This window comes from Nomascus leucogenys, chromosome 15 (genome assembly GCF_006542625.1).
Source record: "Nomascus leucogenys isolate Asia chromosome 15, Asia_NLE_v1, whole genome shotgun sequence".
In the NCBI taxonomy this organism is placed as follows: domain Eukaryota; kingdom Metazoa; phylum Chordata; class Mammalia; order Primates; family Hylobatidae; genus Nomascus; species Nomascus leucogenys.
Genome location: NC_044395.1, coordinates 7,718,074 through 7,740,884, shown reverse-complemented (window position 1 = coordinate 7,740,884; position 22,811 = coordinate 7,718,074).

The window sequence follows — 22,811 nt, the reverse complement described above, 5'->3', positions numbered from 1 at the left end:
AGTGGGGAAGGTCGCTAGAGGAAGAAGAGGATTGCCCCAACAAAACACACACGTGAAAGGTGCAGCTGCTGGGGAGAAGCTTTCAGTGGCTGGGCACAGGATGTGAGGCAGGAAGAGGCGGGAGAGGAGGCACGATGTGAGTTCATATGGGAAGGAGGAGAAGGGTTACCAAGGTTGCATGTTTCACATGGTGCTAGAGCATTCCTCATACTTCACCTTCTCTGATCCTCTCAGATGCACAGGGCTCAGACCCTTCTCTACCCCTCAAATGTTATGCATGAAGCCTAGGACAAGTTGCTAAACAAAACTAACCTTTTAAAAATCATAGTGAAGGCTGGGCACGGTGGCTCATGCCTGTAACCCAGACGCTTTGGGAAGCCAAGGTGGGTGGATCACGAGGTCAAGAGATTGAGACCATCCTGGCCAACATGGTGAAACCCTGTCTCTACTAAAAATACAAAAATTAACTGGGTGTGGTGGTGCCTGTAGTCCCAGCTACTCGGGAGGCTGAAGCAGGAGAATCGCTTGAACCCGGGAGGAGGAGGTTGCAGTGAGCTGAGATCCCACCACTGCACTCTAGCCTGACGACCGAGTGAGACTCCGTCTTAAAAAAAAAAAAATAGTGAAATGGGTATAATAATATCTTCTTACGGGGCCGGTATAAAGGTTAAACCCAGAAACATGAGAGATTTCTATCTCTGGCTATTAAAGTGGTGCCTCAGAAATGTGCAGGTCTGACCAGCCAACTCCTCTCCTTGGAGGTCTGGTTTGTGAGAGCTGAGCAGAGATAGAAGCGGAGGAGAGAGAAGAGTGTTCTTTCCTTAACACTCACAAAGTCACACGTACGTAAGAGATGCCCTGGAAGGCTGAGCTGGAGCAGTGTGCGACATTCAGGTACCCCACCCAGGTGAGGTGTGCTGCTTGGGGGAGAGCGGCCCTGTGCAGGAAGAAGGGCAGCTGGCGCATGTGTCGGGTCTTGTTTCAGGCATAGTATCAGTTATTTTAAATTTTACAGCAAAACCACAACAACAAATAATAATAATAATAATAATAATAATAATATCATCTGCTATTTGCTGAGCCGTGACAAGACACAAGATGCTAAATCAAACTTTACTATGTGACTTATTTATTTCCTGTAAGTTCAGTTTAATCCTCACAGAGGCCTTATGAGGTAGATATTATTCATTCCCATTTTATAAGTGAGGAAATTGAGCCACAAAATGATCAAGTCTTAGAGCCATTCAGTTCATTAACAACAAAGCAAGGATTCAGGCTGCACAGGCTGGTGAGTTTTGGAGGAGAAACTCAAGAGTGAAGATCTTACTCCAAAAGGGAACAAGGCGCCTCAATTTGACCTCTTCCAGGGAAGAGTCTAGACTCCTGAAGTCCTCCCTGCTTGCAGCGGTAGTGGAGTAGTCCATAATGGACTGGACGTAGCAGATCAGCCCTGCAGAGAAGAGATCACTGTCTCAAAATGGTCACAGGGCAAAGTAACACATAAAAACATAATAAAGAGGCTACGGGGGGACGCCCTGTTCTGCTAACCTCCTTGTGAGCTTGCTGATAACTATGTATTACCACTCAGAATCACAAGCAATAATTACTAGGCAGGAATTGGGACTGAAAGGTGAGATGAGAGTGGTTGGAGCTGCCTTGGCTCCCTCTTCCAGGGTTAATGTCCGTGGGCAGGGGATGATGGATCCCTTTGGACACAGAAGAGGGGATAAATTTAGAAATTCCTGATGTCCTGTGCCCCTGATTGTAGAAAAATCTCAAGCAACTCTATCCAATACTAAAACTGTCACATTCAAAGCTTTTGACAAAATGACCGAAGCAGGGTATTAGAATGAATAAATCTGACTTCTCTGCTGCCTCATTAGGACAGAGTTTTGTGGGGGCCTGAGTCCCAGAACCTCAGCTCTCCTGCTGCAGCCTCATGAGAGGACCCTACCCCACCTTGGATGCTTGGTGGATAATTTCATTTTAACTTTTGTTTTCCATTTTTTGATTTGGCTCTTATTGCCTGAAATTCACTGTGTTGTTTCACAGCTACTGCTATTTTGGGTTTGTGAAGTCATTTCTATTCTTAAGTGAGGAAGTGTGGTCAGACAGTGAGAGACCACAGTCAGGAGCTCCAGCATGTCCTGGAGCTAAGGAAGCACACAAAGCTAGATCCAAGCCCCCACTCTGCTTTCCAGGAGACAACTGAACTGTTGTCTGTAGAGGGTAGCCCAGGGGACAGGGAGGTCTTTGTGCTAGGCTTTGCGGGCCACTGATCAGTTTGATTGGTTTGTGAACAGGCATATCTGGACACAGCAAGCCTCCCCCCCAGTGCCGCATGTGCACATGGGGAGTGAGTGCACACAGCCTGAGAGTGGAGGCCCTCCCTCCAGTTCTGAGATCCCCAAAATTCAGATACAGGGTGTCTCTGCTGCACCAGCACAGTCAGAGTGGGCCTGTAAACCTCTGCAACCTCCTGGCCTAGTTCAGGGATTGGCCTTGCCTAGAGAGGACCAGGTATCCCCTGGTGCCTTAGAAATGATGCTCAGCTGCCATCTCACCCACCAACACATCCGTTCCTATCCCAGATTTGGCGGACACAACCAAGGCGCCTGGCAAGCCGGCTCACCTCCTTCTCTCCTTCCTGTATCAGCTATAATTGAGAAAATGCTTTCCTGTCTTAAAAATGTATGGACACAGAAGATGAATGGAGACTAAGAGCTAAATGTACTATTACTATTCTACTCGAACCTGCTCTTTATTTTCCTCGGAAACTAAATAATGGATCTAAACTGTTTGCTATTACTTTAAGGAGCTGCTGATGCATCATAGAAATCTTTGAAAACATTCTCTTTAGATTCACGATTCTACTTCAAATACAGCCGTTTCTACCCTCTCCCCTCTCCCCTTATTATTTTTATTATTGTTATTTTTATTTTGCAATATCTTTGCATGGGAAAGGAACCTTGCTTGGCCAGGAGTTTCAGCAAAGGTTTTTATTTACCTTAACTTAGCCAGGAGATTGTCAATGATGTCAGAGCACGAACTCTGCAGACACCTGTCTTATTCCTAATTCTGGTGACTTTGGTGCTCTTCTAGCACTTATTACTTCCTGTAACATCTTCCCTTAGACGTGTGAGCACTGAGAAGAGAAGAAACTTAGCCAAGGTCATATAGGAACCTGACGACAGAGTTAAAACTATCCCCGTGTCATCATTTTGCTGCTGGACAATGAAACCAAGGACTGATATTCCAAAGGAAAGGAAAAATTAAATTCATTAAAGGTCCATTACATAATTGCTTAATTACACAATTTTGCTGCTACTAAGGAACTTCCTAATCATTTATTCCAACTCCAGCTTATTGCCGGTGAAGAAGTAAGATTAGAAAGGAATTCAAGTGCCTGTCTAGCTCAAGGTCATCTGGGTAGGTGATGATAGGACCAAATCCAGACTCACACCTCTCAGTTGAGGGCTTTTGTCTCCCCTCTATTTGTACTCATAATTTCTGCAGGAAACAGGAGGATTTAATCGGCTTACTTGATTATTTGGGTTATACATCTATTAAGCAATTGCTGTGCAAAGACCAATCCAGTGAAACAGATTGCACTGGTTCTAATGACTGTGGCACGTTAAGAAGGCATGGTCCCTGACTCCTAAAGCTCAGAATGTGAGAGGCCACCAGGGCACACCCTTGTCTCTCCTCTACTCTCTAAAGCAGCAATTCTTAGTCATGAGCTCCTGTTCCAGCCACCAGAGGACATTTTTTAAAAAATGCACCCTCCACCTTCAGCTTCTGGATAAGAATTTCCATGGGGAGTCCTAAAGCGTGTGCTTTCTGCACAACTTCCACTGGGGACTTTGAAGAAGGCCATTGTTAAGAGTCACAGTTCTGGCCAGGCATAGTGGCTCATGCGTATAATCCCAGCACTTTGGGAGGCCGAGGCAGGTGGATCACCTGAGATCAGAAGTTCGAGACCAGTCTGGTCAACATGGTGAAATCCTGTTTTTACTAAAAATACAAAAATTTGTCAGGTATGGTGGCACACACCTTTAATCTCAGCTACTTGGGAGGCTGAGGCATGAGAATCACTTATACCTGGGAGGAGGAGGTTTCACTGAGCCAGGATCATGCCACTGCACTTCAGCCTGGGTGACAGAGGGAGACTCTCTCAAAAATAAATAAATAAATAAATAAATAAATAAATAAATAAATAAGTCACAGTTCTAAAGCTCCTGGTGATTGACAGTGAGGTTGTAGGGAGGAATGGCTTCTGGGTGGAGGCAGGGAGGTGGATAGAGTGAGTGAGTGTTTCTCCTGTAGTCTGGAGGAAATCCCCAGGGCAGGAGAAAGAGTCACCATACTCACTTTTCTATTCTAAACTTGAAAATCTCCCAGATAATATGTCTGCAAGGATGTGGAACCACCAAGCTTATATGAAACATCATCCCTTGCAGCCAATTTAATCTCTTGGACCTCAGGGCTTCCAGAAAAAATAACAGGTGAAGACCAGACACAAGATGCTTGAGTATTTCCAAAACCATGAGGCATAATGATGTATCAATGTCAAAAGGTCAACACCTAAAGCATCCTCTGCTATTCTCTGTTTCTCATTCTGGGCCTCACATGAGAAGATCTCTCTGAGTGGGAGGAAGCCCTGGGCATTCAGGGATGGTCAGCATGAGTCAAAGGCTATTTTGAGTTTCTAACCTCCAGGATAAAAGGCTCTTCCACAGAGAAAGCAAATTTCACCTAATTTGCTCCTGGCTTTGTCTACAGGTCAGCAGTCTATTGTTACAAGACTCCAGTCCAGCTCCTGGATAGCTAGAAGCAGTCAAGCTTCTCTCCTGAAAGTCTAATCATATGATGGGGTCAAGCGCTGATCTGTAGGAATTCAGGCAAGAGGAGACCAGAGGCGTCCCTGAGCAGACGCTTGATTTGTAGACCACTAAGGTCTGCGTCCTCAGCCGGGCATCCTTGCCAGTGATCCTCTCAGACCCTAGATTGGGCCTCACAGAAGGAGTGAGAGGGAGGAGGGAGGCACAGGGCTGCTGCAGCCGAAGGAAGCTATGGAAGTGTGTGGACATAGAGATCGTTGCCAGCCATCATCAGGCTTTAAGCTGTTAATCAGCAGTTCTTCCTGTGCTCCGTGAGGGAAGGCCTCATGCCCTATGAGACATAGAAAGCAGCCAGGTTTCTGAGCGGGCTTTTGCTGCAGGCCAGGGATCCTTGGAGGGGTCTGGAATGTCTGAGCTGGGGCTTCCTCTGGAGAAAACAGCAATAGCTAAACAACCACAGCCTCATTTTCAGGGCAAGGCATTGTCCTGTGGCTTAAAAATTGGTGGGCTGTAGACCATGATTGACAACCAGACGCACACTGATCAGTTTGCTTTAAATAGAATTTAAAATGCTTCATGTGGGGCATGTGTTTTGCAGTTTGCTCCAGTGCCCGGTTTCCTATTATGTTATACCCAGCTGAGTTCAATGTTTGTCTTATTGCTTGGGTCCTATTGTCAATCTGGAGTGTTTGACCCCTTTACTATATTGGTGATTCTGCACAATAACTCTAGGGGCAGGCATTACTATTCCCCTTTTCCAGTTGAAGAAGCTGAGGCTGGCAGAGAATACTTGATTTGGTTGAGGTTACAAAACTGCTAAGCCTCAGAGGGCAGGACTCAAGCCTTTGACTGGCAAATGAAAAAAGCATTTATTTTTTCAGTATACATAAACTGTAGGCTCTCTGGAATCGATTGCTCACCTCTTCCCAATCTCCCAATCTCTCCGTCCACTGACCGTCTTCTATGCAGACAGCATACATACACGATCTGATGGCATCATTAGATCCGGAGCCACACTGGTACCTTCCTCTTTGTCCTCCTTTGACCTCAAGATGACTCAGAAACTAAGGGGGAAGATTTGCCTTTCCCTGATAATTAGCAATGTTGCATATCGTTTCATCTGTAAGCCATTTGTCTGTCTTCTTTGAAGAAATGTCTGTTTGGTTCCTTTGCCCGTCTTTTAATTGGGCTGTTTGTTTTTTTGCTATCGAGTTGTAGGGGTTCCTTCGAGATCATTAAAACAGTAGAATAGCTGTTTTTCAGGGCTAGGGGAGGGAAAATGAGGGGTTGTTGTGAATGGATATAAAGTTATAGTTACGTAAGAGGAATACGTTCTAGGGATCTGTTCTACGATATTGTGCCCAAACTTAGCAATGCTGAATTGTGCACATAGAAATTTGTTAAGAGGGTAGGTCTCAAGTTAAGTGTTCTTACCACAATATCAGAAAATAAGAAGGGAGAGGAAGATGAAATCAACAGAGAGTGATGAAATTAACACTACGTTTATTTTCCAGGATCCTCAGACAAGGTAGCAAAACCTGGAATTGTTTGGACTGGAATCTACATGGTCCTTCCCCTGCTCAGTCTTGTTACGGAAGATTGAACCAGCCCTTGTGTCAAAAATTTGTCCTGGAAAAAATCAGTTGCACGTGGAGGAAATTAGATAACAGCTCAATTTACGTGTAAGTTTAGGCAGTCACCATGTGAGGATCTGTAAGTTCTGGGGATGCTGTTGATGGTTTTAAAATCCTCCTCAATGGTGAAATTCACTTGTATCTTCCCTTTGGAGCCCACATCACCGTGATCTGTGTCAAGCAGGCTAAGTCACCTGGCAGCAGGTAACGTGTGTTTCTGGCTGATGGAAATTTCTGGGTTTGCCTTCCACTGAGAAAAAGCTGTTGGGCCCAAATTACTTTCTGCACAAGTTTGAATGAGTGACCCTGTCATCCTGACCCTTCAGGCTAACGTAGCTCAAAGGTTTAACCTTCCTCATCATACCTGCAAAGTGTTTTCTGTGATGAAAGAAGAAAACGTGTTTACTTTCCTTTGAGAACCATTCTTTTTTCCATATTGAAGGCTGAGGGTCATTTTCTGGATGGCAGTGAAGCATGGGAAAGTTTAATAGTCACCAGGATGAGGTCAGCTGGGGACCAGGAAAGGTTTGCCATGGAACCGTGTCTGATCTGGAAGAGGGTGTTGCCCTCTCTTGTCTCTATGGTTGAATTCAAACTTTGAAGGAATTATGCACAATGACATTAGATAGGAATGTTACTTCACGAACAGATTTTCTGTTCATCCCATTGACAAATTACACATCCAAATCAGCCCAATTTTCTTCTGTGCAGCCTTAAGACTCTGATGTGGGGCCACTCCCTTTCAACAGCGTGCTTTGGTGATTCTGGGGGTGATATTGAAAGCAGCAATGAACGCTCTGGAGTGGCTGAGGTATCAACGCTGCTGGCCTTCTGGGTGTTTCACAGCTTGTCCTTCCTGCCTGATCCAGGCCTCACCGATGACTTTTTTTTTTTTTTTTTTTGAGATGGAGTCTCTTGCTCTGTCACCCAGGTTGGAGTGCAGTGGTGCGATCTCGGCTCACTGCAAGCTCCGCCTCCCGGGTTCACGCCATTCTCCTGCCTCAGCCTCCCGAGTAGCTAGGACTATAGGTGCCCACCACCACGCCCGGCTAATTTTTTGTATTTTTAGTAGAGATGGGGTTTCACTGTGTTTGCCAGGATGGTCTCCATCTCCTGACCTCATGATCTGCCTGCCTCGGCCTTGGCCTCTGAAAGTGCTGGGATTACAGGTGTGAGTCACTGCACCCGGCCACTGATGACTCTTTTTAGAAACTCTGGCTGTGCCCAGGAGAGGGGCTCATCCAGGGTGAGGACTGAGCATCAAGGAGGGTTGGGCTGGGTGGGGGATATACCATCAAGAACAGTGATGGAAAGATGCCCACCTGAAAGGAGGATTGGATGTGAAAATGAAGACCGGGAACCAGAAACAGGTTGGCACCAACAGTCGACCTGAGGATGGGGTTGAATTTGGATGACAAGTCATGGTCAAAAATAAAAATGCATATTTATTTGAGATTTAGAACCAAAAAATAAGTCTGATGAGAGAGCATGGTGATTGGGTGGAGGGTGATGGAAGGATGTGTTTGTTTGGCACCTAGTAATCCATTATTTAGCTGTAGCTGCCGTTTGTGTGATGTGGTTTCCACCTCTTCTCTCTCCACGCCTTTTCCTCCTCCTCCAGGCATACTGAATGTTGTTCTGCCTCTCAACCACCCTGCCTCTCACCATCTGCTCTTCCTTCACATTCTCTGTTCTCTCTTTCGAGAACATTCTAACCCCAACCTCATCACTTGGGTAATGATTGATTCTTCACTTCAGGCACTAGTCTAAATGTCACTTCCTGCAGGAAGCCCTCCCTGACCACTGTTTCCTCCTCAGTTTTGGCTCCATGCTTCCTCCACGTGCCCTCACAGCTGCTGTACTTACTTGTTCCAGCATCTATCACTCCTCTTTACAATTGCTTATTCACTGTTATTCTCCCCCACAGACTGGAAGGGCCAAGAGCAGGCACCATGTCTATATTGCTATTCCTGTGGTCCCCAATATCTAGCAAAGTAAATGCCCTCAGTAGAAAATAAAATGTCATTTATTCATATGAGGCAGTTTTTCTCCCCTTTCCTGAAGAGAGAGTCAAACATGCTTTCTGACAAGAAAGATCAAGGTTAACACTGTAACAATGATCATTCTGTGGCTCAAATGAGTTAGTTTTGTCTCCTGGACAGCCCCTGGATGCTAGAACCTCTGTGTTCTAGCATCTTTCTCTCTGTCTCTATAGGCTATTTTCCTGCACAGAGTCCCTCAGTACAGTACTGGACCGACGGTAGGTGCTCAATAAAAAAGCATTATCTGATTGCAACGGTTAGCTATCAGAGAGGAGGGAGTATTTCTTCTTTACAAGATAAAACAATTTGCTTCAAACTTGTCTGAGTGTTGGAGATCAGACAAGAATCTTTTTAAAAATGAAAAAATGGGACTGTACTAGGTCTTGCCCTCTTTCTTTGCCTACAGGAGATGAAGCAGGCATTTCATTCAGTTGGAGACGCTGTCTGTAGCAAATAACCCTTGGGATCTGAGAGGGATTATTTGGCCACTGGAGGGCTCTTACATTTTTCCATGTAATGCAATTGAAACCCTATTCAGAATGACTGAATAATTAATGCCACGTTGTACAAAGTGTACATCCCTGTTCCCATCACAATTTTTTTGGAATGCGTAATTTCAAGAAGACCAGACTTAATTTACTGTGTGTTTTGCTTTTTCAACAAAAACATGAGATGAATGATTTCCCCACATCATTTCTTTAAACAGGGCATCTGTTGACGTGGATTATTGTGGATGTAGTGCTAACATGATTAGGCTCGGACACTCACCCAAAAAACTAATTTTTTTAAAGGGATGACTCATGAAAAAAATGAGAACAAGATTAAGGAAGAAAAAATACTAAGAATAAATTTGATAAGGGCTAGAAGTTATGAGTATTTCAGAGTCAGAGGATGGTACCATTTGTTCAACAATGTTTACCATGGGCCAACTAGGTGTTGAACACTGCGCTAGCTACTGGGTAAGCAAATGACAGTAATAATTAATAATAACAATAATAACAGTAATGATGACAGCCTAGTCCACTAAAGGCCAGGACTTGGTCTTGTTCACCAGTAAACCCAGAACTTTAAATCAGAGCCTGGCATGTAGTAGATACACAATAATATTAAATATATAAGCAGTGTTTACTGAACCCCTTAGATATGCTTTGGTTATAAGAACTTCACGTGTGTGCTATCATTGCTAATCTTCACAAAAATATTAAAAACGTAATAATAGTACTATCCTTATTTTACAAATGAAGAAACTGGGGCTAAGCGAAATTAATTAGTTTGCTTGAGGTCACTAGAGATGGAATTAATACCCAACTTTATCTGATATTAAGTCTGAGAAAAAAATACGTGCTTCCGGGCATAGGGAGAGGTTGGTTAATGGATGCAAAATTACAGTTAGATGGGAGGAATATGTTCTAGTGTTCCGCAGCACTGTAGGGTGACTACAGTTAACCATAGGTTATTATATATTTTTAAATAGCTACAAGAACAAATTCCGAATGTTCTCAAAACAAAGAAATCATAAATGTTTGAGGTGATGTGTATGCTCGTTACTCTGATTTGATCATTGCAGTTTGTATACATGTATTGCAATAGCAATCTGTACCCCATAATATGTACAATTACTGTGTCAATTAGAAATCAACAAGAAAAGTTTTTAAAAATGTGAAAAAAAATTAAAAATAAAATATGTGTGTCCAGTCATTAAGCTACACTCTATGAAGACAATTTTCTTGTAATCCGGGCATTCACAACTACTACCAGGAATCAATGTGCGAGCAGGTAGCCAAAACAAAAGTAATATAATTGGAGAAAGACACTTCTGTTTCATCACTTGTCTGCCTAAAGAATTCTGGAAAGGCTTCATGTCAGAGTTAAAATCAGGTTTGGTTGGTGAAGAGGATATGAAGAACAGCTGCAGCTCATCACCCAAAGACCCATTGCACGGGTGAGATGTAAACTTTGGTTGCCATGGACTTTCTGGAATCATTTGTTACAACCTATCTTATTCTCACCGCTGCACCATGATGACTTTAAACTTCTTTCAAGTGGAATAAAGAGTAATTATATATACTTTTTACTTTTTTAAAGTTAAATATGTATGTGTATATATATATATACATATTGAAAAGTGCACATATAAGAAAGTGTACAGCTCAATAAATTTTCATAAACTTAATATATTCACTCACATAGAATAAAAACCAGAATTTTAACCTGCATCTCAGTAGCCCCTCTTGTGTCCTTATATTTGTTGAGAATGCTATAAAAGTTATCAAAACTGGGTGGCTTAAAACAAAAGAAGTTTATTCTCTGCCAGTTCTGGAGGGCAGAAGGGTAAAACAAAGGTGCTATCAAGGTTGGTTCTTTCTGGAGGCGCTGAGGGAGGATCTGTTCTGTGCCTGTCTCCTGGCTTCCTGTGATTTTCAGTAATTCTTGGCATTGCGTGACTTGTGGATGCACCACTCCGGTCTTTGCCTCCATCTTCACATGGTCTTCCTTCTGCGTGGCTCAGATCGCCCTCTCCTTTCTCTCCTAAGGAGACCAGTCATTAGATTTTGGGCCCACCCTAAATCCAGAATGATCTCATCTTTAGATCCTTAACTTAATTGCATGCTTAGAAACCATATTTCCTAATAATCTCAAATTCACAAATATTGAGAAATATAACTCACCACAGACCCCTTCTAATTACCACCTTCTTCAAGGGTAATGCTGCCCCGTTTCACCTGTTTCTCTACTTCATACAAATGGAATTATACAGTTTGTAGTAGTTTGCGTTTGTCTTTTCTCTCCTCAAAATTATTATTTGTGAGATTCATTTAGATTGTTGCATATGGCTCTAGAAAATTTATTGTCATTGCTGTATAGTATTGTGTGAGTATAACACAATTTATCCCTAATGTATCTATTACGCAGTTATGGGCATTTAGGAAGTGTTCAGTTTGGTGCTACTACAGATAGTGCTGTTCTGAAGAGCTCTGTACGTTTTTTAGGTGAGCTTGTGCGGGGATTTATGTTGGGTATATATTCAAAGAGAAATTGTAAGGTCAGAGCATATTCATATGATCGGCTTTGGGGGAACTGACAAACAGTGCTCCACTGTGATTATATAAGATACTGGAAGGTTTTAAACACAGGAGCAGCATGATCTGACTTATGTATTTAAAAGATCACTGGCTGCAGAGATACAATGGCACAGAGGTTTAGCTTCAAAACAACATTCACAAAGGAAAGTAGTAGCATACAAACCTAAAGGAAAGCTGGGGTCAGAGTGTGAAGGGTTTTCTAACTCAGCCTAGAAGTGTGGGCTCCTTTTGTTAGGAAAAAAAAAAGACGGTTTTTAAAAGTATAAGAATGATGTTATTCATATCCATAGAAGATGGATGGGAGCCAGTTAGGAGAAGAAACTACACCTTGAGGGAGATGTTGAGTACAGGATCCCAGGAGTGTGGTATGAGGGATGCAGAGAAAGAAGATGGGAAAACGTGGGGGAGTAGAGCCAACAGATCCTGGCAGCATCCCAAGTGCGGTGTGTAGGACAAAAGGAGCAGTCAGTGGTGATTTCAGGTCTACCACCTCTTTGGGTTTTTTTTTTTTTTTTGAGAAAGTGTCTTGTTCTGTGACCCAGGCTGGAGTGCAGTGGCACAGTCATGGCTTACTCCAGCCTCGACCTCTTGGGCCCAAACTGTCTTCTCACCTCAGCCTCCCAAGTAGCTGGGACTACAGGCATGTGCTGCTGCACCTGGCTAATTTTTATTTTATTTATTTTTTGTAGAGATGGGGCTCAGTATGTTGCCCAGGCTGGTCTTGAACTACTAGACTCAAGTGATCCTCCTGCCTTGGCCTCCCAAAGTGCTGGGATTACAGTCATGAGCCACCACACCTAGCTACAACCTCTTCAGAACATTTATCCAGGATAGTGAAATTGAAAGAGGACTCAACTTGTCATTCTTATGCCAACATGCTGAGTGTGGCATGGTTGAGGTTTGAACATGTGCTGTTGTGGCCATATTTGCCAAACAGTTTCCCTCTGGGGCAATAAGGAGCTTTGTGCCACCAACATGTCCATCTGTTGGCATTGCATAGAGAGCCCTGAGGCTATGTGGAAATGTACTGTCACTTCTGAATTCCTAAATATCAGGAAGGAGATAAAAGTTAATATAGATTCATTTGACTAACGTTTACTAAGAACCCACTGTGAAACACAGTATCTCAGCAAAGTGTTAATTTGCTGAGATTTTGTTAATTCCCTTAACAAAAACATGTTAAGAGAATCAAGAAGGTTCAGAGAAGGAAGCACTTGATGTTACTGTGGGTGTCAGGGAGGGTGATAGTGGAGAACAGCTCAACTGGGTTTTGATAGATGAGTAGGAGTTCTTAGAAGGAGAAAGGGCTGGAAGATTGAGGCTAGAGAGTGGCTCTGGGCAAAGGGCAGAAGGAGGATCATTCCCAGCATAGGAAACAGCATGTATAGATACTACAGAATGAAAAATAATAGCTGAAAAGTGTGGTGCTCTTACCGCGTGCCAAGCACTGAGCTAATTCAGTCTAGAGTTACTCATTGAATCTTCCCCACAACCTATCAAAGCAGGTATATTTGTATTTTCTTTTTAGAGATGAAAAAGTGGAGGCCTAAAAAGGTCAAGCTACTCAACCCAAGGACACACAGCTCCCGGAAGACTGAGCAAGATTCTGACCCTAGGGCTGAGGCCTCCAGCCACTGTGAGCTCTCCTGCCCTGAGAAGGTGGGTAGAATTAGCATGGACACTAACGCAGGCAGCCTGCAGCTTGCTCACAATGAAATCAGGGCAGGTAAATGCTTCATCCTTAGCCATGATGGCTGCAGCAGATCATTTTCCAAAATCCTCTTATAGCCCATGCCCAGAGAAATAGAAATGCCACATTAAGACTTTAAAAAATGCTGGTGACATTTACCTATGTTGATACATCAGAATAAAAATAGCCCCTCGTGACCTCCTCATTTAACCCCTTCTCTTTAACTCAACATCTCTCAATTTTGCCTCTGCTTCATTTTCCCCCCTTCGAAGATGCGTCAGGTCTCAAGTTCAGCTTAATTCAACTGCTAGATGTATTATTCATTTCTACGCTTTAATGATGTGATAAGGTTTCTGGAAATAGGAAAAGGCTCATTAAACTGTCATTTGAATATAGATCACACCTAAATTCTAAGGAAGACAAAGTCTGCCAGCCAGAGATGCATTTTCTTTCCCAATACAGTTCTCTATAAACTGAGAAGGCAGAAAGAAGCATTTCAAAGAAGAGATCCCCCAGATTAGTATGTATTCTTGATTCACTCTCTAATTAATGATAACTGACAAACAGAATGAGGGATCCAGAGAGACAGAGAATGAATACTGGCCAGATGAAGAAGGGATCTGGGATGTCAAACACGGTGAGGTGTGTGTTTTGTTCCTGTCTGTGATCACTGCTTTGATCAGGCAGGCTCTGTTTGAGGTAGAGGGGTATGTAAGGATTTTAATTTGACTCGCATGGTTTAGAACAGAACATCATCTCTGCCTGCAGAAATTGATTTGAAAATACAATATCTTGCTTGCAGATTTCCTTCTCTGTTTGCCTTCGGGTTTGAGAAGTTGCTAGAAAATGCAGAAGTGCAAGGGAGGGATTCAGGGCCAGATGCTGGAGAATCTGGCAATATGCCCACCTATTTCTCCAATTCTCAATCCCTAGATGAAAGACCTGAACATACTAAGAGCTAGCCTCTTAGTACGTAGCAATATTAACATGTTGCTTGTGTAGACCAGGGTCTAGTATATGTAAGTTTTTTTTGTTTGTTTGGTTTTGTTTTTTGAGACAGAGTCTCACTCTGTTGCCCAGGCTTGAGTGCAGTGGCGTGATCTCGGCTCACTGCAAGCTCTGCCTCCCAGGTGCACACCATTCTGCTGCCTCAGCCTCCCAAGTAGCTGGGACTACAGGTGCCCACCACCATGTCCAGCTAATTTTTTTTTTTTTTTTTTTCAGTAGAGACGGGGTTTCACCGTGTTAGCCAGGATGGTCTCAATCTCCTGACCTCGTGATCTGCCAGCCTCGACCTCCCAAAGTGCTGGGATTACAGGCGTGAGCCACTGCACCTGGCCTGGTACATGTAAGTTTTAACACATGTGTAGACCCTGGTCTATACAGATGACATATATTTTCTCATTTATTTCTTACCACAACCTTTTGAGATAAATCAGAGTTGCCCTTAGATTCCAACAACAGAGGACCCCACCTGCACTGTCCGCTCCAGCTGGCCTGTGTGGCTGCCTCCAGCTGTGTCCTTTTCCAAAGGGTATGAAGGGGATGAAGCTGCTTCATGGGGCCAAGAGGACATACCCACCAGGTGCCTGGCACCCTGGAGTTCCATTTTCTAACATCCCCAAGCCCAATCCAGGTTCTGAGCAGTCCTCTTACCGGGGTTCATCCTGATGGTAGACTGTGTCCATAGCATGATCTTAGGTCCTTAGGCCAATGGCTGGCCATCTGTGTGGCTTATGGACAGAAAGTTTCATATGGGCTGGACTGTCAGCAACTGGCTTGCATGACTTGTGATGTGGGATGGAGCTGGGGTGGGGAGAAAAGGGTAGGACAGTGAGCTATGGGCAAAAGCCTGGGGTGCTTTCCCTGCCCCATCATATTTTGAGAGGAACTTCATGGGGTACAAGAATGCTGAACTCAAACCTTATGCTTCCAGGTCATTTTTAATGTGTATTTGTCAAGGTGGAAGATAGAGCATGTTTTATTTAATGCTTTGTTGACTTGATTTCTACTTTTGGGTGTTTTGACATGTGATGCATTGGTTGCCATTTGTACTCGTTCTCTAGGCCCTAAAAATATTGAGGGTGGACCTGATGTAGAGATATCAATACCTATATTTTACATATGGGAAAATAGGGAGTTCGATCACTTGCTAGTAAGTGCTGAAGTCAGAATTCAAATTCAAACAGTCATATTCCAGGGTCTACACTATCCATCAGTATCTGGTACTTCCCCTTATGGGAGACACCGTGGGGAGGTGTCCATTCAAGTCAGCTAATATCATGGTGGGATTAGAGCAATTAGACAGACATGGACCAGCTTTGGTGAGGAACCTTTCCCTCCTGTTATGTTCTTAGGAGAAGTGGAATGGAACGCCATAACCTCTGATAGGATGAGTGGACTGTGTCTGTGAGTGGAAACTGGGGAGAGAAACCAGAGGCACTGGGAATAAGAAAACCTGTTTGAAACACCTTATCAGTAACCTTGTCAAATGTGTTTAATTTGAGTTTAATCAGGAGGAAATAGATCAAACAAATCAGACAACTCTAAAGTGGAGGATGTGATAGATGGATTCCTAAAACAGACCCCAAGATTCCTGCTTCCTCCTGCCCTGTGTGGTCCCCTTCCCTTGAGTGTGGGCAGACCCAGTGAAGAATGGGATGGATAGTCAGTCCCTTGAGTATGTTATATACATGGCAAAAGTGAAAGCGTTTTACAAGTGTAATTAAAGCTTCTGAACAGTTGACTTTAAGATAATCAGTTGGAAAAATCTCTGGGATGATCTGACTTATTCAGTAGGAGGTCTTAAATAAGGGTTTAGCCCTTTCCCTGGGAGTGAAGCAGCAGCAGGACTGTCTCTTTTTGACCTTGAAGAAGCAAACTGCTGTGTCATGGAAAGGGCCACATGGCAGGGAACAATGGGTGGCCTTTAGAAGCTGACAGTCGCAGACCTACAGCTGCAGGGAGCTGAACACTTCTGACAATGAGTGAGCTTGGGTGAAGACCCTTACTTAGCCTTAGATGAGAAGGTAGCCCCAGCTAACACCTCAATTTCAGTCTGGTGAAGCTCTCAGCAGAGGACCCAGGCCCACAATTCCAACCCATGGAAACTGCCTGTGGTGACACATTTGTGTTTTATTTATTTATTTATTTTGAGATGGTGTTTCACTCTTGTTGCCTAGGATGGAGTGCAATGCCACAATCTTGGCTCACTGCAACCTCTGCCTCCCAGGTTCAAGCGATTCTCCTGCTTCAGCCTCCCAAGTAGCTGGGATTATAGGCACCCGCCACCATGCCCGGCTAATTTTTTTTTTTTTTTTTTTTTTTTTTTTTTTTTTTTTTTTTTTTTAGTAGAGATGGAGTTTCACCAGGCTGGTCTTGAACTTCGCCAGGCTGGTCTTGAACTCCTGACCTCAGGTGATCTGCCCACCTCAGCCTCCCGAAGTGTTAGGATTACAGGCATGAGTCACTATGCCCAGCTGACATTTGTGTTATTTTAAGCTGCTAAATTTAGGGTAATTTCTTTTGTAGCAATAGGAAACTAATACAAGAGACATTCTTCTATAAAACAACTGGTTGGGACTCTTCAAAAAATCATTATCATAAAAAACAACAAACATAAAGGGAGGAGGAGGGTTTTAGTTTAAGGGTGTTTAAAAAGCAAACAAATAGCAACGAAGAACAACACCACCACAACCCCTCTGGGCTGGCAATGGTCTATGAAGGTTTCTCAGACTGAGTTTTGGAAACAACATTTGTTTTCCTTCCTTTTGAGTTGAGATCTTGCAGAGATATCTGCCCTGTGTTTTGAGCCGAGAGTAGGCACCATGGCTTTGGGCCTGTACAGTGTCTCACTGTGGATAGGGATGGTTACATAAAAATAATCGCACTGTCTCTTAGCTCTAGAGAAATGCCCTCTATCTCCCGGCAGTGGCTGGAGGGCCAGGACTTAATGGATGTTGTGGGTCATAAAAATGAACGTTAATGGCGCGCACCCAGCCTCCTCTCCCACAGCTCTGAAGCTTTGGGGGTGGCAGCATGAACAGCTTTGACAAATATATAGTATTAGAACAACACATTTGGACAAGGACGATACTATTGCAAAGAGGAATTTGTGCTCAGTAGGCCCTAGATGAAGTTTGTCTGGAGACTTTAGTTTGTCATTCCCTGACATATACAAACCTACTCCCCGCCTAGCCTACTGGGTCTTTGAATGAAGGAAAAAATACCTGAAAATTGAATTCACATTAAGACATGAGTGATCCTGATACAGGATTTTGGCATTTAAAAAAGACAGCTGGGTGAGTCCAATGCTTAACCCACATGAAAATATTTCTAAGGACAGAATTTTAGTCTTTGTAGCACCTCGATATTGGAAGTCAATTTTAAGATCCCTAGAGAGATCTAATTATTGTATTTACAGGGATGGTCTATTAGATGAATTGCCAAACACTCATCTGTGTGTGCACACATACATACACTCAAAACACACACACACGCACACACACACATGCACACACACGCATACACACACAGAAAACACCAGAAGGGCGGTGTGGCAAACACATTAATTGGGACAGTGAGATATCCAAATAGTCCGCAGTGGTAGAGATGCATTTAGAAGGGTAGCTGGAGTCAAGGTGAAAAAGAAAGGGGTAATCAGGAGGAATTTAGGGTGAAAAGGTTCAGGATGCCAAGTAGCCAGGCTCAAAGCTGGTGTCCTAATCAAGGCTATAGCTGGCAGGTGCTGAAATCGAAGTAGCAGGAGGGAAGAACAATGAGAGAGAGATTCTCCCTCCCATTACTGCCAGACAGGATGGTGGGTCCTGACAGGCCACCCTGTTGTGCTGGTGGAGGGAGAGGAAAGGGATGAGGACTGTTCCAGATGATGGTGAAGAAGATGATGACAGTGGTGGCATAGATCACATTGAATAAGCACTTAATATGCACCATGCCCCGTAAGGGGTATTGTTTTGGGTAAACTCACAACAACAGCTCTGTAACATAAACACTATGAACGCCTCCGATTTCCAGGCGAGAAACAAGTTCCAAGTGGTGAAGTAATTTGTTCAAGATCCTATATAGCTCACCAGCGGCAGCAACAGGGCCTGAGCCCAGGCTGTTGAGCCAAGAGCCAGAGCTGAAAAAATGGAGAGATCCCCCTGGCTGTGAAATTCCAAATGTGGCAGGTCTTCAGGGTTTCCTTCTGATTTGTAGTCCTGCAGCCCACACCACAGGGGCTGTGGTGAATATACAGAAAATACCAAGCCTCCTAATTGATGTGAAGGCTTTTGAAAATGTCTCCGTGTCCCTCCAAAATGAGGAGTGCCTACACCTCATGCTGCTTCAGAACTTCTTTATCTTTTAACCATTTTTCCCTTCAAATTTAACTCTGCTGCCTTCTGCACTGAGGATTACCTAAAGGCCAAGTTTGACATTCTTAATCCAGCCATTTCAGAGTTATCTGAGAACAGAAAAGGTACAGGGATAAAGGCTTAAAGTGTTAACTCTGGGAGTGCCAGAGGGAGTTGAGATGGGCAATGTCCTTCCCTGAGTATCCTGCAGGGCTCAGACCTGTAGGATGCCCTCATGAGCTTGGCTATATTAAAGATCCTTTTAGATCCCTGAGCCCCTTGTTTGTTTGGCCTGTTTTTAAAGCTGCCTACAGATAAACTACATAGCCACTGAAACTGCTGGGAAGATATTTCCCCAAAAGAGCTTAGCTGGAGAGACAGGACCCATAAGAAGGTATTGACTTGATGGAACCTAAGCTATCAAAGGAAATCAACAGGAGTTTATTTTGCAAGTGCCTACTATGAGACCAGTGAAGTAAGTACTGGGCCAGGAAGAAGATCCAATATTCTATGGAAATCATCCAAGCCAGAAGGAATTTTTATATCAGTTCAGCTGCTATTATTGAGCACCTACAATGCACCAGACATGAAGCTCTGTGCTGACTGGTAAATCCACAATGAACAAAACAGACGGTGTTTCTTGTCCTCATAGAATTAATATTTCCGACTATTTATATGAAATTATGCCACATTTTCTTTTCAATTTTATTCTGAATAGCAATAGAAAATAACAGGGAAGCACAGCAGAAATGCATGCTTCACTTAGATTAAAAGATCATGCGAGATTCTCGCACATTATTCATAGGCATGATTGGGACACCGGCAGTGGAGCATTGCAATCAAACACACACACACACACACACACACACACACACACACACACACACACCCCATACCTCATGCATGCTCTTTGTTTAGAATTAGAGGAAAGAATAGTTTTCAGTTTCTAGAATTTTAATAAAGAGAAATTAGAGGGCAAACTTCTCCTTATTGAGGATCTTACAATCAGTTTGAAAAGGCTGTCACGTGTGAGACAGCTAGAGAACAATTCAAAACAATATATAGTCAAGTTATCCTATTACTCAGTCCACTTACATCAGATATAAACATAGATTCTGCCTCCTTAAGGGAGCAGACTGCTTCTAAGAACTTGGCATTAATTACTGGGATGCAGATGGGTACAAATAGATGCTGCCAACTATAAATAAGTCTTATCCATTCAATACATTAGGTCTCATCAGGAATATGTTATATGTCCTGAAAGTCATAAAAGTACATTGTAAAAAGATTACAACACTTTCACATTTTATTTTAAAATTTATCTGCATTGCCTGAGTTCACTCAACTATCCGAAAGCCTACTATGTCCAAGGCACAATCGTGGTCCCTGGGGATAACACAGTGAACAATACAGTTCCACATGACACCTGTCCTCAGGAAGCTTACATTTTAATGTATGATCTAAGAACAGGTTAAAAAACACACATTAATAATTGCAATCTGTGAGAAGTCTATTAAAAATAGACAATTGTGGAAGGGATCTGCTTTAGATAGGGTAGTTAGGGAAAGCTTAGGGATGCATAAGGTTTAGCAGCATTGCAGCCAGGATAGAGAGTGAGAGAGAAAGGCCAATTGGATAAAGGTAATGACTGTGAAGATGGACCATGTGGGAAACAGATTCAAGGGGTATTAAGAATTTACTGTTCCAATGGTTGATGGGGAAGAAAGATAAGAGGAATCAAAGATAACTGTTTTGTTTTTTGTTTTTGTTTTTTTTAACTAGAGTAAATGAGTGGATAGGATGCTTATTGTTACATGAGGGAAGAAGAAGATAAATAAAGGAAAAATGTATTTGCCCACATGATGTTCAGAGGATGAGGGGCTTTATATGTGATGGTTTCTGTTTTCTTAATATAAGATGAACTGCCTGATCAAAATTTTTGTTGCAAAATTTTAAAAACCAATATCTTCTTCTCCAGCTGTCTCCCAACCCCAGATTTTTTTTGGCTTATAGTTCTCACTGAGTAGCCACTTTTTCAATTTGCTCTTCTTGGCATTTTAACTTCCCCTTCACCTCTTAGCACGTCTGCCATCTCTTCCTGCTCTGGGTGTCACTTAGCTCTGAAAACACATGTATTGGAGTGTAGCAGACTGACTCAGAGTCCTCCCAAGATGCAGATTCTACTGAAATCCAAACCCAAGGGGTCTACAAAAGAGGTATGTTCAAATTTTTTTTGTTTTCATTACTGACTGTCTCCTATTTTAAGGCACCCAGATTGCTTTGGGGGAATGTAAATCAGTGCTTTCTTCCATTGCCGACTTAATGACCTTGTGATGTTAATTGCTCTTTCTCCATAATATCAACTCTTGTGCCCATATCTCTCAGAAAAATTACCTAACCCTTCAAACACAATCCAAGAGGACTTCCCCATCCACCTAGGCAGAATTCAACTATATCATACTAGAGTTTGTATGTGTGTGAGCATATATATATAATAAGGTAAAGAGGGAACTAATATTCTAAAAATATATAATTCTATTATATATTCTATTATATAATTCTATTATTAAATATATTCTATTATTATAGATTTATACACTATGATTTCTGTATCTATAATTATAGAACTGTAATTTCTTACCACTAATTGCAAAATGGGAGGCTCATCAGGTAGAAGGAGGGAAGGACTCTAGTTTCAGCAGTTTGTATTTAGAGTACAAACATTGAAGGAGAATGACATGGTGATAGAACCCAGCTTAGAAGAAATAAGACTTACTAGTCAGCTTCATTCAGCAACTTGTATCTCAAATGTTCACTAAACACTTACTATGTGCTCTATGGTCCCACTTTATGTCCTTGGCATTGGAAATTTTTAAAATGAATATGAATTGATTGTAATAGAAGATCAAGTAGAGCTCAACTCAAAGTGTCATGGGAACTTGGATGCAGGAGAGACAGCTGTACAGCTGTCAGGGGACATGTGGAGGTGTGGGGAGTGCAGACAGTGGTTAGAGAAGGTATTCATAGAAGAGGTGATATTTAAGCAATACTCAGTAATATTAGTGGCTATGGCATAGGGCATATAGGTGAGAAAGAGGATGGAGACCGAAAAGAAATAAGAGATGAGGCAGAAGAAACATTCTGGAGTGATTTATCTACCTGGAGAGGTGCTCTGCTCTGCATTTCATAAATACTTCTATAAAAGACCTCATAAACCTATGTTTACAAGTGTTTGACCACTCTAGATATTATATCTCTATGCAACTCACTCTTTAGTCTTTATTTGCTTGGATATTCTCTTTCAAAAAGATGTTCTATAATGTTTAATTGAACTTACGATCACAATTTCAGACAAAAAGCAGTTCCTTGTGCCAAGGCTGATTCCTGACCCCGGCACTCTCCTAATCAATCAGCACTGTGTATTGTGCATATGCCAACACATGGGATATTCATGAAATGTATCGATTCATTCTTGCATTGCTATAAAGAAGTACCTGAAGCTGGGTACTTCTTTATAGTACCTACCAAGAAACCAAGAAAATAGGTTTCATTGGCTCACAGTTCTGCAGGCCATACAGGAAGCATAGTGGCTAGCCAGCTATATAAAATAAGGTAAAAGGAGAAGTAATATTATAAAAAGAAATATAATTATATACTATAATTTCTATAACTGTAATTATAGAATTGTAGTTTCTTACCATTAACTGCAAAATATGAGACCCATCAAGTAGAAGGATGTAAGCACTCCAGTTTCAGCAGGGAGGCCTCAGGAAACTTACAGTCATAGCAGAAGGCAAAGGGGAAGCAGGCTGGTCTTATGTGGCCAGAGCAAGAGGAAGAGAGATGGGGGAGGTGTCACACAATTTTAAACAACCAGATCTCATGAGAACTCTGTCATGAGAATAGCACCAAAAGAATGGTGCAAAACCATTAGGAACTGCCCCCATGATCCAGTCACCTCCCACCAGGCCCCACCTCTAGCATTCAGGGTTGTATTTCAATATGAGATTTGAGTGGGGACACATATCCAAACCATATCATGAGGTGTGATGGTGATGGAGAATTGGAGTTAAGAGACAGGGATAGCATAATCCAGAATAAAGAAACAGAAATCTGTCTTAGTCCTCAAATTCCTTAAAATCTCATTAATGGAGAAAATGTGCTAAC